We start from the raw sequence: 17747 nt of genomic DNA on the forward strand, positions 1-17747 counted from the left end.
TTATACCGCAATGTTAAAAATGCACTGACCGCCATTGCCTTCAAACTGATCTTCATGCAGAGACTAATGTTCCATCTGGTTAATGTCAATCAATGCATCTGAAACAAAGCTTATGTCGTTTAGCACCCGCTCTGCTCCAATTCCTGCAGCCTACTTCCTTAAGAGTGCTAGCGTAGAACATACGACAACTTGCAAGTACCTTGGAGTTTGTCCACAACCTGACTTATCTTTGCATTGCCGCATTAACGCCGCCTTAGCATCAGCTAACCGGGCACTCGGTCTTGTTAGGCGTAATCTCAAGCACGCACCTTAACATAAAAATAAAATTTGCTTACATCACACCAATCCTCTCGAAAACTGAATACACTTTTGCCATGTGGGATCCTGAAGAAGCATACGCCATCGACCACATGAAATGAGAGCAATACCGTGCTGTTCCCTTTATCGTTTGAGATTATTCACGCGCCAGCAGCGTTACAGCAATAAAAAAAACATGCCGAGCTGAAACGTGTGACATGCGAGCGAATCACTATCATGTCGACGCCTCTGTGCTCATCTAACATTATTTCATAAACTGTGTCATCCTTCCACCCTCCACCATGTCTTCTTTTTTCACCCCCTGCTGTCTTCCCGCAACGTGAGCACGGTAGCAAAGCGAAACGCATAAAGTGCCGCATCACTTTACGCAAAGCCATTAATTTCTGGCACAATGTTGGGCTATAGGCGTTTATAAACTTCTTGCAACAAAACGATGTCTTCCAATTTATTCTGCTCGGCGCATTGTTAAGTGCGCTATGATATTTCTTGTAACAAGTATGCTGTCAACTGTTAATATTCTTTAGGCATTTTCTACGCTTTTCATGCGTAATATTAGCTATATTTTCTGTTTCTGTTATACTAGATCTCAGTTTTATTATGAGCGCTTGTGCTGTCTTCTTTTCTTGAAACTCGACCGTAGCACTGTTACGAAGACCACAGATAGAAGATGACACAAAAACTGGCAGTGGTTTAGCTGTGGTTAAACAGGGTAAATTGCGTTATCAATGGCAACCTCGGTAATCCGCTGTTTTTCGAGTCTTTGCGTGCGTTCTTCTGGCGATTCTTCGACGCGTTGCCTTCGCCTGGTAGCTTTGCGGCGTTCCTGAACAGTCAGGTGTGGAGATTCATCGGTGACCGATGACGTGGAACCACTCTGCGAGGTAGAACATTGTCGCCGAGCTGCATCCTTAGCACGATGCTTTGTAAGGCGTTCTTCACGCTGTTCTGGCGTCTCTTGTGCACGTTGTCGATTTCTCGCTTCTTCCTGTCGTTGCCACTTCTCCTTATAGGACTGCATAGCAAAGCATTCACGCCAAGGCAAGCGCGCCTTTATAGACGCTTAACAGCGCGGAAGCATGGGCGCCGCCATATTTGGTCACGTGACCATTCCGCCATGCTGCCAGGGAGTCCACAGAACGCCATCGCCCTCTCGGCTGTACGCCTTGCTCGTCGGTAAATTGTTTTTTGAGGAAGGAAATGTATCTGTCTCGCATATATCGCTGGACACTTGAACCTCGCCGTAACGGGAAGGGAGAAAGATGGGAGTGAACGAAGACACCGTATTCACTAGACGCGCCTTTGTTGATTCCAAACCATCGGTGGCATGGCGGAGTGGTGAGCGTGCTCGGCTCGCACTCCAGAGCAACGTTAATGGAAGTAAACCAAGTTGCCAAACTCTCCGCCTTCTCCACGCGGCTGAAGCGGCCCGCAAATTTTAGCGCGAGGGGGCGCTGCCGTCGAAACAGGCTCCCGCTGGCCGCCGCTAGCAGACGCCGCAGGCCCGGCCGCCCAGCGTCGTAGCACGCAGCCTTCGGGAATGTTGAGTAACTGGCGTCCCAAATATCGCACTTACCGATGTTTATCGTAAAGACACCAGTCAGTTCTGAGCCCTGTGCGGCGAGTATGCCACAAATCTTTGCTGCAGCAACTCGAGCGATAGATCATCGCTGCCTAGCCAATGCCACCGTTGGCCGAAATTGCGGGCGGTCATGATTTTTCAAAGGAGCGTGGTTATAAGAGCAGCATATTAGACACCAAAGTAGCATATTAGACATCTACTTTAAATGTGGAGATCAGATCATCGCAAGGCTCATCGTAAGTTCACTTACCAGCTTATCTAAACGCGAATGTCTGCCTGCTACTGTGCGCGCATGTCGTAGAGTGCTTTCGCGACGCGATTGCTGCTGTGATCGTTGTCTTTGTGCTACGTGAGCTTGCATGCAGAGTTTCAGGTGCTGTATCTGCCATGCACACGTGCTGTGCGCCGGGCTGCACGAGCGGTTACAGAAACAACAAGACTGCTTTCGCGGCTCCTCGTGACGCGGATCTCCATGCGGTATGGGATCGAGCCATTCCCCGTGTTGACAGAAAACTCTCCGACAAATCACGTGTGTGAGACCTTCATTTTCACGAAGAAGACATACTGAAGACGTACACCCATGTTATTAATGGGGAAGAAGCAAAAATCGAGAGGTGGAGCCTTGTCGAGGGATGCGTGCGCAAAATGTGTTGGGAACAAAATGTAAAAGTATCTCTGTATTTGTGTCCAGCTGTAGTGCACTGCGTGAAAGATCGAAAAATATTGTTGGAACAGTAGCGCACGGTAGGAACAATACACGGAGAGCGGTAAACTCAAAATACTGAAATTTATTGTCTGGAGTTGGCGACAGGCATCGTCGCTGTTGCAGGGAAAGAGAAACTAACGACTCAGGAACCCGAGGAAGTTCAGTGCCTTCGCAGCTCAGTTTGTGAGCAGCGCGCGGAGTCATTCACGAAGTGAACGCTTTGCGTAAAATCTGCTTATTTCGCAAAAATGCACCACAGAAATCGTAGGTACTTGTGGTCTGCTTTCGAGCGCCATAAATGCGGAGCTTTGCGCTCTAAAGCTATTGTTAATTTATGTTTAAAACACACTGCACCAATGCCTTCCAGACATTCGCGTTTAGATAAGCTGGTAAGTGAACTTATGATGAGCCTTGCGATGATCTGATCTCCACCTTTAAAGAAGATGTCTAATATGCTACTTTGGTGAAGAAACTCTTATAACTACGCTCCTTTCAAAATGAAAATGAAGATCGCACACACGTGATTTGTGGGAGAGTTTTCTGTCAACACGGGCGGGGAATGGCTCGATCCCATGCCGCACGGAGATCCGCGTCACGAGGAGCCGCGAAAAAATGCCTCGCAGTCTTGTTGTTTCTATAACCGCTCGTGGAGCCCGGCGCACAGCATGTCGGCATGGCAGACACAGCACCTGAAACTCTGCATGCAAGCTCCCGTAGCACAAAGAAAACGATCACAGCAGCAATCGCGTCGCGAAAGCACTCTACGACATGCGCGCAGTACAGCAACTGACCGGACTGGCTGAAGCCTGGTACGACTGCAGCGCCACTCAAAGCAGCCAGTGGTGGCGGCGCCGCGAAACCGCTCTCGGTTTGGCAACTGAGTTTAGTTCCATGAACGTTGCTCCAGAGACCCTGGTAAGATTCCCAAACTCAACCAATTTTCTACTCGGTGCTATTTATTTATGTGGTCTGACTAGAAATTAGGCTAATTAAAGCTGGGTTGTTTAAGAGTCACTTCACGTTCGTATACAAGCTGTGCAGCAGCGTTTAGCACTGTGCGCCCATGCTGCTAACGCCGGCTTCGAAGGACAGAAGTGGCGGACCTCCTATTGACGCCATCTGCCGTGACAGATCAAACTGCTCTCGCCGCTGCCGCTCGGCGCAGCGGCTGTTCAAGGTCATCCGCCCCTACCGACCGGGGCTACGCAACGAGGCGAAACCTACAGTAGTATTGCTGACGCAATAAAAGAAAAACGCTACTATCCTCTACCTGTGATCTTGTTATTAGCACTGCGTGCGTTTGAAATAAAGAGTGGCCAACTAACCCAGAACCATGTTCTACTGTGCTGTCCTCCAGTATGTGTTTTGTCGCCCTACCCCCCTCCCCTACCCAAGGCCCTTAGCGGTATTGTAAATCAAGTGATATAATGGAAATTAATCGCCTGGTAAGTTTTAAATTTTGTGCCATCTCCTCTCTCCTAGAATAACATAATGCCACCTTCTTCTACTAGTCAGCTACGTTCCTGCCGTAAGAATTCCTAGACCTTAGACAACAACCTAGCGAATATATGCCGCAGCAAAGCATAAAATCACTTCTGAATTAGAGCATCCCGTGATAAAAATGGACTTTATTTCGTGAAAACATTAATAAACAAGTTTGCCTGTCGAGGGAGGTTTTTTCCGAGCGCAATGGGAATGTTTATCAGTTTCTTCACTAAATTGTTACGGGGTACTGAAAGATTGTTTTTCGTGCCGGCAGGAAGGAATTCAATGTAGCCTTTTCGAATTAATTTTACAACGGACTTCAATATCAGTGAGAAAACTGTGGAAATGTTTTCACTCAAGGAAGCATATTTTGGCCAATCTGCTCTCGTTGAAATTTTCCTTAAACATGCAGCACTATAGGAGACTTTTAGCAAGAACTGAAGGGATACGATGGAAATATTCTATAGGAGAGTTTGCTAATTCGGTGCGGCAACACTGGTCGCCGGTGTCGTCCGCCATTTGCTTGGCGACGGCTCCCGCTGCTACGCTCCTTTGACAGCCTCCGCCTTCTCCCTTGCTTTACTGAGCCCATTTGGATAGTCTAACTCCGTTTCGCTAGCAGTGTCGTGGACCAGAAGCCTCTCTCTTATTCCGAAGAGCCTCACCACCGACAGAATACAAGCTTATAGCGCTTCAAGGAGCCTCGGCAAGTGGAACGATGACCGCAGCCACAAGTTTGTCGCCGAAAGCTACATTCAGTGCGACTCCATCGAAACGTCATCATTCACTACACGGTAAGCTGCCACATTGTGCGACTTTGCTTTTCTTGTTTTCCAGCGCTCTTTAATGCATAAATGATTATTGTGTTTGCTGAACTGTCATACAAACTCTCATTCTTTTTGGGGCTGCACTGGAGAGCAGGCATAGCTAGTTAAACCAAGTGCCTGCTATTTTTTCACTTCGTTCGTGCTGTAAGGAATTTCAGTTACTTTGATCGTCTTTTTTTCTATTGCAGTGACTCCACGTTCGTGCGTGTGCGCGCGTGGTGCTTTAGGAGCCAGAAGAAGACTGCATCGCCTTATGAAGTCACTGCTGTGATAATGCAAGATGGCTTCATAGAAGGCTGCACATGCGAGTGCGCTGCGCGGGAGAACGGTGCGTGTCACCATGCTCTGGCATTGCTGAAGTCCCTTGTGCTGCTAAAGAAGCAAGGATACGAAGAACCGCCGCCTCATTTGTCTTGCACGGATCTGCCGCAGAAGTGTAGGCGACCACGTGGAGACAAAATAGCTTTGAGCGCAGTAGACGAAGTAAATTGTAGATCCGTACGGCCCGATGGTGTGGAGTGTGCCATGGATTCTCGACTTTACGAAGCGCGCAAAAAACCCAGGCTTGCAGGGGATGTCAAAAAGGCTGCTCTGAAATTCGGACAAGACCTCTCAGCACTGGGACCAACCACATTTTCAAAGCTCTTGCAGGCAATGACAGTGCAAACAGCAAATTCTTCCTATGGAGAAACATGCAAAGGCAGTATGTTATGGTGCCAGAAGCCATTAGTACCTCACTATTTCTCCATCCATGTTAGTCCAGACATCAAGTTGGGTTCCACAGTGAGAGGTGCCGACTCTGTTTCACCATAACCCGCTATCATCCGTTCAACACCAGTGTATGTGGCTTCAGCTCAACACCTGCCACCACCACAGAAAGCCATAATTGAGGTAAGTACACATGTTGTATTTGAATAATGTATGGTAATGAGAATGTGGCTAGTATGTCCAAAAAATGTCCACAGCTGCAGCTTTGAGTTTTATTTTCTTAAGTGCATATAACATACGTGCATACGTGCATATAACGCAGGATGGTGTATTAATAAGTTAAAGTGCTTAATGTAGCTGCTTATTCTGCGTAAACATATGTTCACATATATTTCAATCATCATGCACAGCAAATTGTTGTTGCTCTAGAATACAAATCTTCTAGTTGAAGCAGAGCTGCTGCTGGAGTCTATCTGGTTTCACCTAAGCAAGCATATTTTTCTTTTTTTTTACAGTCACTAACTCTCACCATCACCGAGGCCCTTCAACAGGAGAAAAGTACCCGTGGGCAAAATAAGAGTGCTGCATGGAAGGCAGCCCGCCGTCAACGACTGACCGCATCCACCTTTGGTGCAGTTATGAAACGGGAAAACCGGACAGTGAACGGGCTCAAGAACTTCACGGCCGATAGGGACCTGCTACGAGTGAGAGCAATCCAGTGAGCACCCATTTTTGCATGTAAAAATAGTCTTGTGCTCAGACTAATCCTTGCATGCACTGCTTTTAAAATGCATCAATCTTTTAGGGTGACCTGTTGCAGTGCGTTACATTTTATGACACCTTTTTCTTGTATGGACACAAGCCGGGACATTGACTCTGTAGGAACGATTTGGTTTATGAGGTTTAACATCCCAAAGTGACTCAGCCTATCAAGGGTCCTGTAGTAATGCACCACATAACCACAGGAAGAGGGTAGTAAGGACTAGTGGATGTGTCATGAAGCCTTTAGCAGCGCTGTGAACGAACAGTGGTAGCATGAAAACATGCAAAATAACGAAAACTTCAGTGCATGAAATAAAACTCATTATTAATATTTAGTGCTCCCTGCTTTTGTACATTCTTATTCAAACTTGGACATGAAAGAATTATTTCTTCCATCCATGCACATGTTATTTCATCATAAGTGTCCATGCCGTCCTGTAACAAACTAGGTTCATTTTGACAGATAAGCATTCCAAGACACTTCGATACAACAGCTTCAACCTGATGCAACAAAGTTTAACACAATTATAAGATAGCTAATATTGTTCGGCATGGGTTACTTAATGATCATATTTCTGCTTTCACTGGCAGCCTTTGTGTGTGAACTGGAGGTATTGCTTTTCAGTGCAGTGTGGATGACTATTTTTGGTATCTTCATTTCAGGCACGGAATTTCAAATGAGCAGCAAGCCATACGCCGATACGTGACGGCAATGCAGGCACTGCAGCACGATGTGCAGACTTTTTACTGTGGATTTGCTTTAAGTCCAGCTTGCCCGTGGCTGGGAGCCTCCCCAGATAGAATAGTCTGGGACCCAGAAGAAGGCAGCCATGGAATTATTGAGGTCAAGTGTCCGTACTAAATGAAGGATATAGATTTCCCAAGCCTAGAAGGGTGATGCCTTGTGAAGGACGTGACCGGAGTCATCAGGCTTCATCGCCAAGATGTTTATTACTATCAAGTTCTTGGCCAAACGGCACTAACTGGCCTCACATGGGCAGACTTTGTTGTCTATCCACCACATTTCATTGTCATCGAAAGGATAAGGTTCCATAAAGCTGCTTGGAAGCTATGTAGAGACAAGCTAGACAAATTCTACTTTGACACACTTCTCCCATTTTTGGCAGAACAATAAACTACAGGTCATCAAAGGTCGTGGAAAATGATAACACAACTGCTTCACTGTCTATTACATTTTAACATGAAACATATACAAGTGATATTACTGTCTTTTATTCAGACAGCGAGGTCTTAGATGCAAGGGTAGATGTTCTGAACCTCATGGAGTCCAGGCATCCTATACATTGAATAGAGCATGCAGCATAATAAAACATGATAAAGTAACATCACTTATACATTTGCAAAAAAGGGAAGAAAATGCATACATCTACAGCAATGAAAAAGACTTCCAAATAGTGCTCATCCATTATTCTGCATCGTTTCACCCTATAAGCGGGCTCTGCGAGATTGGTCAGAAATGCACAAACAGCCCACATTTCATTGATGATAGGCGCTATGGTCAGTGGAACTGGCCTGTCGAAAATATGGAGTGCTTTGATGCGCTGAATACGCCTCTCAACATGAATCCTTAGTTTTGCAATCTCTTGTGTTTCGGTTACTTCTTCTGCTGTGAAAAAGTCTCTCAGGAAAAATGGAGGAGTATTTGGTGTGACACCAATCTTACTAAGGAGGTCATCTATCTTAAATCCCTTGTCAGCCATGACTGTGTCTCCAGCCTGAAACTCGAGCTTTAGAAATCCACATTTCTGCACCAAGTCCTTGTCACAAATCGCCCCGCATATAGTTTCGACAAGAAAGTGATCGTCCCATCTGGTGCTATAGCAATCAATGCTTTAAATGTATTTGCCGACTTGTAGGTGGAGAAAGTTTGCGAGTGCAACACAAGAGAGCTGGAACCTCGCACCGTACCTCTGTTGTATCTATGATTACTCTAGTACTCGAGTACCCCTGTGTGGCAAACACAGCTGGCATTGAATCATTTACTTCTTCTCTGGACATCCAGAGGTTAAGCTGGCCTATCTGCAGGTGCATGAAGCTAATCCAGGTGGTGCAAAACCTGGATACTGTTGTCATTGAAATCCTAAACCTCTAGGCCAGGTCTTTTTCCACCAGCCCAAGCGAAGCCTCACGAGCACTAAGAATAGCTGTTCTTTGGCAGGCAGCTAATGGGGCCTTCCAGCATTGTTAGTGCCCTCCTTATAACTTCTTGACCAAGCCTTAACATTTTCGCAGTTCTCCCCTGGATCGTGGAAATCATAAAAGCTTACGAAAGCCTCATAGCTTGGAAAGCCCGTGTAGAATGCTATGTATTCAGGGCTGTCTTTAAAACATTCAATGGAAAATTTTCGACTCAGTCGTTTTTCAAGCTGCACATTTTTAGCTTCTAGAAGCTCACCTTCACGTTGCACCCTGTAGAAAGAGGCTTTTGCTAACCTCAGTTCCTCTGCCTGGCCCTTAAGCTTTGCCTCAAGGGCTTCAATACGTGCCATCAGAGCTTCAACTTTTTGCTCGAGGTACGCCATTTCCCGTGAGCACACACAATCGTACGCAGGGTCGTCACCGATGCTGCTCGATGAGCTGGCCTCGGCAGGAATGCTCCCGTCGCCCATTTCTGCCGACTCCGGTGGCTCGGTGACAACATCTGTGGGCGGCACAAGGCCGGATATAGCGGCACTAGCACCGTTGGTGGCAGAGTTTATGCTGCATGATTGCCTGTTTCGATGTTTTCTTCTCGGCGGAGGTTTCGGCGCAGAGAAGGCAAACACAGTCGGCACAGCATCTTGTCTGAGAAAACGCCGATTCCCCGCTACGTTTCGAAGATAGCAGTCTTCCAAGAGTTGAAAAACTTCCCCTCGTGACGTTCAATGGCAATCAGCCACCTCTTCTTCCAATAAGCGTCCCGTGGGAAGCAATTGAAGGAGACCTACTACAAAAGAAGAAGACGCAAGGTCACGCACGAACTAAGTGCATGAGTGAGAAACGGCTGATAATGAGTGTACTTGCCTTCGAGCCGTTTTCGTCGAGCACTCCTCTTTGCTTGCGCAGTGGAATACAGCAGTGAACGGGCATGATGCGGGTAGTTTTCAACACAGCGGTTGAGAAACGCGGGGAAAGCGGGCGATTCGGCACGGATGGCGTCGCGTCTGCGTGCGTACACGGATTCTACCGAAGTGACTCGCCAAACTAATGGCGGCAGCTAAGGCTTCGCGTTTCACTCGATAGATGGCGCTGAATTAGGAAACTCTCCTATTGCAGTGCACCTTATGAGTTGTACAGTAACTGCAATACAAAGTAGAGTAACACATTTCCACCGCGGGGGAGTAAGAATAAAACCAAGGAGAAGATGTCACCTCAGGCATCAGACGGCATAATCCAAGAAGGTATGTTCGCATAGGACAGAAAGAATGCACGCTCTGCCCGCAGCAATGAGGCAACGCTGAGCCGAGGCATATGGATTATCCATTGGGACTCAGCGATATCGACTGCAGGTTGGAGCGGCGCGTGGCCAGTGGACACGTCTACATTCCCTGCAGGCCTCTACATGGGCCGCAGTCACTTCCAACACCATTGCTATAGACCAGCACTGTCGCTATACCTGAATGCACGAACCGCAAGAAGCTCGATTACCACCGCCGCACAGCACAGCCGCAGCGCGCAGAGTCACCGACCGAACGGTTCGAGGTGCTCCTTCAGGTAGTAGGGTAATCTACAAAACGACCGTTTTGAGGGGCGTTGGAAACAGAGGGGCTGTACACAACCAACCATCCTGTGCAGGACCAATCAGCACGGCAGGACGAGCGACGCAGGATGCAGCGCAGCGGGCACACACATGCGCGGGAAGCCGCGGAAACTCCGCACTGACATTCCAGCGCTATTTCAACGGCGTCTTGCATTGTCTCGTCTTCTGTCATGAGCACCTCGACCACCTACTCATCGAGCAGTTAACCGCACGATGATGACGCGAATCTGGCATCCGTGGTTCAACGCGTGAATGAGCATAGCATCACAGTGAACACAGTCAAGTGCGAGTAGATTGCACAGATGGGGACATTTCTTGGCATCTCCTTTTCAAGCAGCGCCATTCTCCTCCGCCACAAAAAGTTAGAGCTGTCGAGAAGTTTCCAAGACCCAACACTAAGCTCCAGCGTCGCGAGTTTCTTGGTCTCGGTAACGACTATGGACGTTGCGTACCTCAGTGCGCGGCATTTCGACACCCTCTACACCTTCTACTGTCGACATAAGAATGTCTACTAGAGAGCTACGCCTGACAGATGACGCCGAAGCGGCTTTTCGAGGCATCAGGAAGCGCCTCATCGATGCCTCTTTCTCGCCTACCAGCAACCGGAAGCTACAGAGTGCGTCCTAGTCAATGTCTCGGACGCCACTGTGGGTGTCTCTATTCAACAAGTCAGCAAAGGAGTATGCCAGCCAATCCGTTTGTTCTCTCGGACACTGGAGTCCACCGACCAGCGTTGCTGCACTTTGGGGCGCGCACTGTTGGCCGTCTACGCAACAATCCGGCACTTTCGTCATTACTTGGACGAAACTGAGTTCTGTATCACAACTGATCACAATTCCCTCACGTATGAATTACTCTCCCTAAATTCCGATGGCGGCGCTCACAACGTCCTCGAACTGTGGCAGGCGTCCTACATAACGTAATTCTCCAGAGACATTCGCCACATGAACGGAGTAGACAACGCTGTCTCCTATGCTCGGTCGCGAAGCCCAGTAAGCGCCAGTAACTTGTTCCGCAAGTATAGACTGCGAAAAATATGCGGCAGCCCAACCAGATGATGACAGATTGGGCCGCCTGCACGACGCATCGACGTCAGTCATCCTGAAGCGGTTCTTTGCCCTCAACAGGAGGCATTATTTGAGACAAGTCTACAAGTAAGCATCAACCATTCGTGCCTGCTTGCCTACGTCGTGACGTATACGCATCGATACACGAGCTTTCCCGCCCAGGGAAGCTCATCATGGCACGCTTAGTATGGCTCGACATCAACCGCATCGCCGACAGTCAACTCGCGAGTAAGCATCGACCATTCCTGCTTGCTTGCCTACGTCGTGACGTATACGCATCGCTACACGAGCTTTCTCGCCCAGGCAGGCTCATCATGGCACGCTTAGCATGACCCGACATCAACCGCATCGCCAACACTGAACTCGCGAGTGTCTTGTATGTCAGTGATTCAGTGATCAGCCTCACTCTGCGACATCGTTGCAGATATTTTAGGACAGTTGACACCTTGCTAGCGCTAAACTTTCGTGCTGACTTCTGCCGACCATTCTAAGCGCTGAGCAGGGGCTGCTCTGATTCCAGACATTATAGCCCAACCTGTTGCTCGCGCTTTCATCAGTCATCGGTTACGTCGCTTGCGTGTGCCTTCTTCCATTACAACGGTCTAAGGAAGCCAACTTGAGTGTCTGTTGTTCCCCAGTGTGACGAAACTGATCAGCACCTTGCGCATCAGGACTACGGCCTACCACCCGATGAGCAATAGAATGGTTGAGATTTTACCGGCAACTGGAAGCAGCGCTCACGCCAAGTGAGCAGCACTCATGGTTAGAAGCATTGCCTATAGAGACTGCATTCAAGTCAGGCGCTGGCTGCGGCGCTCCGGAGCTTCTCTATGGGATGGCCCTACGTCTGACAAGTTCTTTGAGTGTGGCCAAGATCAATCCTTCATTTCCGCCGGTGGCTGCGCGTCTCGCCTCTCTGACATCATGAACAAACTCCGAGCTACACCTCCGCGACAACCCACAGAGAGGAGGACACACTTGAGCAGCGAGCTTGAGTCCTGTAGTGAAGCATATCCGTGGAACGATGCAGTATGACGACCACAGGTAGCTCATGCAGTGGGTAGTTGAAGATTCTCCGTCATAGCCGAACGATGTTTATTATTAAAATGCGGAGACGTCGGGAAATTTCACGCTGGATAGAGTAAAACCTGCGTACATAGAAGGACAGTCCATGAGACTGACCTTCACCCCGTCGCCTGAAACACGTAGAGAAGTGCCTCGTTCCGTGGCAGCGGATTTCAACACGACGGAGACTGCACGGACTCGTGTTACTAGCAGTTACCAGACACATTTTGACGAAGGTACAAATTGAGCGAAACCGCTTCAACCTCCAGCCGTTAGAGTGTTTTATTTCGTTCGTGATCTGCCAAGTGGACAGTGCTCTGCTGAATTCAAAGTACGGCTCGGCTAAGCCACGGCGCTGCCAGCGCTCAACACTGTACAACGTAGTCTACCGGGCAAACAAAGAAGGGGCCGACAAACAAAGTTATTTCACACCAAGACGGCAAGCATACGGTTCAACTTTTTTCTTCGCGCGTTCCAACAAGGTCATGGGATTTTAAATGGCATGTGTTTCTTTGAAGCCAGCATTTCAGGAAATTTATGTTTAGTCTGTATGTGCAGTGCGATGTATTTTGACACGAAATGCCTCTTCCATCCTCAAACAGCTCGGCAGTTACATCACCTATCCCGACACTTTTCGGCGGTGGTTGGCATATAAACTTTGCCCATTTCTGCTTTCCCTACGAGTACCCGAGGCACAGGCTTTCCTACTGGTGTTGATGTTATTTCGGCGAGAACAAAAACTCGGGTAGAATACTGCGAGTTTTTTACCACATTCTGCATAATGCGAATGACACTGCTTCAATTTTCTCTTTTTTTACACGCGATATTCTGTATGCCTAATTTTCTTCTAGCGAAGTTCAGTATGCCTTCGCTCTTTAGAGCCTCATCTGCATTGTTTCTGGGCCACTGATTGATTTCGTTTTACTCCTTCTTATTGACGTTCACAGTCTCGCCTCTTTCGTTCCAAGTGCGACATTTGAAGCTTTCATTGCCGTAAGATTTCCAGCGAGATCCTTCCTTTCTTCCAGGAGCCTTTGAGTACTCTGCCTAGCTCCTTCAATCCCACTTACAGGCGCACTGCATGGTCATTTTTGCATGGTGGTTTGTCATGGCCTTCTAGCGGTAGGTTGTTCGGGTCCCGCGGTATTCTTAACTCCTGAACGTTACTTTTTACAGGTAAATTGCTTATCGGCTTCTACCCCACCAGCTTTTGCGGCTGCATTTCGAAACTAAAGCTGGCTAGAAGCCACCTTGCTCCATTTAGCCTTCCCTGGTTCCTTCAAAAGCCCGAAACAGGCACAGTTTCAAGGTTATACACGCCTTGCTTCCCTATTATGGCTCCTTGTCATCCACTTGCTGCTTTCCTGTTTTTGGAAGAAGACATTCATGGTTTCGTAGCTCTTTGGAATGGAAATTCCAGTTGTATATTTCCCTGGCATTTACAAAAAAGACACTACCCTCCTCTACTGACGTCGTTTCAGCCTTGCTATTTTTTACTTTCACACGTAAGACTCATTTCACTAAAGTGCTCTGGATTTTTAACTGAGTCATTCATTATTCCATGTCCATATAAAACCTGTAGGCCATCTCGGTATCGTGACAGGGATGCAGAAACGTATGAATGAGCAACCTTCATCTTGTGTTGTTATTAAGTTTAAAGCAGTAAGAGCTACCACTTCGGTAATGCTGACTGATTCATTTGCGTTGTAAGCAGCGTTATTATTAGTGGAGCATCCTGCAACTAGCCCTTTTTGCGGCTGAACGCAGAAGAAAGTTTTGACGGCCTTTATCACTTGAAATGCCTCTCCTATCCTACATAAGCAGGCTAAGCATCATGCTATCTCATTTATTGCCGATAGCTTATTGAAAACTACTGATTGGCTAACATCACTGGTTGAACTTCTTCCTGTGAACTTTGTAAGGGTAAGGATTTCATTTGGAGAATTTGAGACGAACCAGTGATAGTCAGCATTAACCCCTCTCTCAGCGCTTTTAGCGCCTCCTGAAGAGTTACTCTGCAGGCGCTATATGCTCAGGGCAGGGGGTGAGCACTTGTGTTCGTGTGTGAACTGCTCCACAAGTACGAAAATAAAATGGCTAAATCATATTCTAGCATAAGGGTTTGTTTTCATTGTTCCTTCAGTGGCCATTTAAACTCTGGCTTTAACTTAGCTACAGTAACCATCGCGGCTTCAGCTGCGTTCATGTGGTTCAGGCAACAACCTAGGCCTCACTCAAGTCGGCAACAGACTTTTTGTTAGCCGATTATAATCACAGCCGCCAAGAGATTCATACCACAGTTTCCTGAAAAAAAGTTAGAAGCTCTGTTGTCCCATCCCTGTCTTTCAATGTCGATGCCGGTAATTTTATTGATGGTCGAGACGCAGTGAGACTGCTCGAAGTTGTTCCAGCTTCCACACCATGGTTCTTCTTGATGATTAATTACAACGTGCCGAAGCAATCATTTGTGCTATAACATACGTTGTAGTACTAGCAAGCTCTGTATGAGTTTCAACAACTTGCGAATTTTGACGAGTAACGAACTTTCAGCCCACTAGTGGTTTTGCAGTTCACCGTCGTTAAAATGCAGATGCAATGACCGGCATCGAACTCACAACCTTACGGCTCAGAAGATGAACACAAAAGCCACGGCGCTTCTTTGCCGGGTGCATTGTACTGCCCAGCTCGCAAATGTTGTTCAATGCCCTTTAAAGCCTAGTTGTTTGCATGAAGTGTCGTTGACATTAATAAACCCGAGCGTTTCACAGTGAGCTATTTTCAAAGTTCTTTGTAACCAGTAATAAAGTAGTTTCGAAAATCTGGTAAAAATTTGATTTGTGAGCAGTGGATAAGGTGGGAGCTATGTTTGGCTCCGTTTTCGTCACCATGAGCTTAGCGTATACTCCTGCAATGAGGGGATAAAATCTATGTTCTGGTATTTTTATATGCGCAGGTTGTAGAAATTTGTTTTACAAAACGCTATTCACTGCAGGTGTTTATGAGTATTTCAGTGCAGACAAATGTTTCTGCTAAAGATACCATGAGAAGTACCTCAGTAATTGTTTGTATTCAAATGTTATTTTCAAAGCTACACTGAGAAATTCTTTTTGCACTATTTGCTCCATTAATACCTCTTTTCGACGAGTTGGCGCATATCGATGTGTGAAAAGGTTTAGCGCCAGCAAACACAGATCCCGAAAAAGAGAACACAGACACGCCGCTACGAACAGCAACTGGTTTTATTGGCTGATGGACATACCTTATGTTGGCCAAAGCGGTGCGCGCGAAAGATTCAAAGATGAATTATGAGTGCTGTTGACGAAGCCAAGATAGCAGAACGCATGCGCAGGCAAGCAAGGGGCGTAGCGCACTTGATCAGATATTCTTTAATTCTTCATTGCATTTGGCCAAGGGTTAGCCGCTTCCAAAGAGCCAATTTAAGCAGCAAAGAGAGGTAAAGAAGGGGTTCTTAAGGAGTCGGTGCCAAATTTCTTTATACGGTTGAATTCAAGAGTAATCCGTGAGAAGATGGCACGAATTAGTTTAGAAACCCAAGACATAAAGAAATCCGGCCGTGACTGCTTAAGCGCCCTTATTTGCCTCCTTTCGCTGGTGAAATTGACCTTTTGGGATAGGCTAACTGCTGACCAAATGGAATGTAAAACTAAAGACAATATTGATTTATTGCTTTATGCATCTTCCTTGCCTGCGAAATGGCTCTGCTATCTTGGCTCTTTCATCATCACTCATAATCCAACTTTGCCGCCTTTCTCACGCCACACTTTGGCCTATATAATGCGCGACCATCCGTCAATAAAGCCAGTGCCAGCTCTTGCTTGTTTGTGTGTGTGTGCCGTCTTTCTCGTGGTGTGTGTCTGTTTGCGCTAAAACGTTTTACAGCATCCTCTATTTGCTGGCACATATTGGCCAATAAGCACACTTCGCCTTCAAGTGGCACCTTAAGTTATGATTCGCTTTTTTTAAGCATTGCCAATGAAATGCTGCGTCATCTTTATGTATGCGGACGCGCGAACGCGTTGTAGATCCCATGGAACCGTACACGTGGCTACACGCGGTGACCGCTTTTAGAAGCAGAAGGGGAGGTGCGATCCTCCATTTCCAGAAGCAGGCAACGTAGGACACCCTTTCCACCAAGGCTGCCAACAGCGGCCGACGCGTATGGCCATAAGTACGGTCCGAGATTATCTTGCCAGCTGCTGCGGGTTGCCTTGCACATAAGTGAAGACATTACTTCAATACGAACCTTGCGAAGTGCGAAGCAATAGTCTGTGATTAAGACAGCTAAACCTTGTCTTATCTAGAGCTATAATAAAAACCCTGAAAGGGCCTTCCAATAGGCACCTTCACTTAGGAAGAGTAAAGCTTCAACTGTCTTAAAAAGAAAACGACTTGTACAAATAGCCTCTAAAAATTCATCATCATTAAGGCGACTAAGCTAAAGGGCATGACGAGTTTAAGCAAAGAATGCGCTTCATGTCAGTCTAAAAATGAGGTGCAGAATTTTCCCCATTGAACGGGTAAAAAATTAATTTTAGGGCTAACTAGATATAAAAAAGAATGAAGAGGACACTTGAGGTCCGCCTTGGGAGTACGGCGCGGTATCCTTAATGTCCTCACGTGCTGAATCGATAATTTTGGACTCTATAATATTAGTTCGCTGAGGATCCTCCTACTACTCCTGGCGCAGTAGTATAGCAGTTGAGCGATGCGCCACTGCCATATTATGACAGGTGGTGCCACAAAGGGGACCTATGCGACCCAGATTGCTTTTTGCGCGCAACCTCTATCGATCTATCATGAGTTTAACTGCCACTTGCCACGGGTATCAGTTTCGTCACAATCCAGTTGGAACGCGGTGATGACACCCCCAAAGTCACGTGACCTAGGTGGTCTACCTTGGTTGCTGGCTACCTGGGCATGGAGGTACTAACGCTGTGGCGTTAAAAAAAAACCCAATAAGCCTCGTCTCCACAACTGGGAGGACAATGCTAGCGTAAGGGCATTGGGTCCGCAAAACGTGCGGGATGGATTTGCTATTATTCATGCAATACAATCTTTACCGACTGGCTGGAAAGTTACACTGGTAATCTGAACATCAATAGTGGTCCCATCTTTTCTGATTGTTCAGCGAAATTTTCGTATCCTGTGTCTGACCCTTACAAACAAATTCAGGCGATAAGACACAAACAGTGCTTTAGGGGAAGAGATAGTTTTGTCTAGCTCGTATTGGAAAGAACCGCAGGTGTTTGTTTCTCCGGCTATCAAAAATATTCCCAGTTCATTGGTTTTTCACTTTGAATATGTTTCAGATTTCAGTTACTGGTTATATTGTGTGTTTCTACAATTCAATTCGTTAAAGTTTCACAAACTGCGTAGCTTATAGTGTTTGCTCCTGTGGCATATGTAATTATGATATAACTACTTATTCAACAAACATTTCATAGAAGAA

The 17747-nt window shown here is 46.9% G+C and overlaps 2 pseudogenes; one reads left to right on the forward strand and one right to left on the reverse strand.

Annotated features, from left to right (window-relative positions):
- The first annotated feature begins 1642 nt into the window (after nucleotides 1–1642).
- On the forward strand, nucleotides 1643–7693 carry LOC149370362 (uncharacterized; annotated as a pseudogene).
- Nucleotides 7694–8336: 643 nt separating this feature from the next.
- The window catches only part of LOC149370363 (uncharacterized), a 39792-nt pseudogene continuing 30381 nt past the window's right edge, over nucleotides 8337–17747 (reverse strand).

Source organism: Amblyomma mixtum, chromosome 1 (assembly GCF_055824585.1).
Source record: "Amblyomma mixtum isolate Tamu chromosome 1, ASM5582458v1, whole genome shotgun sequence".
Lineage (NCBI taxonomy): Eukaryota > Metazoa > Arthropoda > Arachnida > Ixodida > Ixodidae > Amblyomma > Amblyomma mixtum.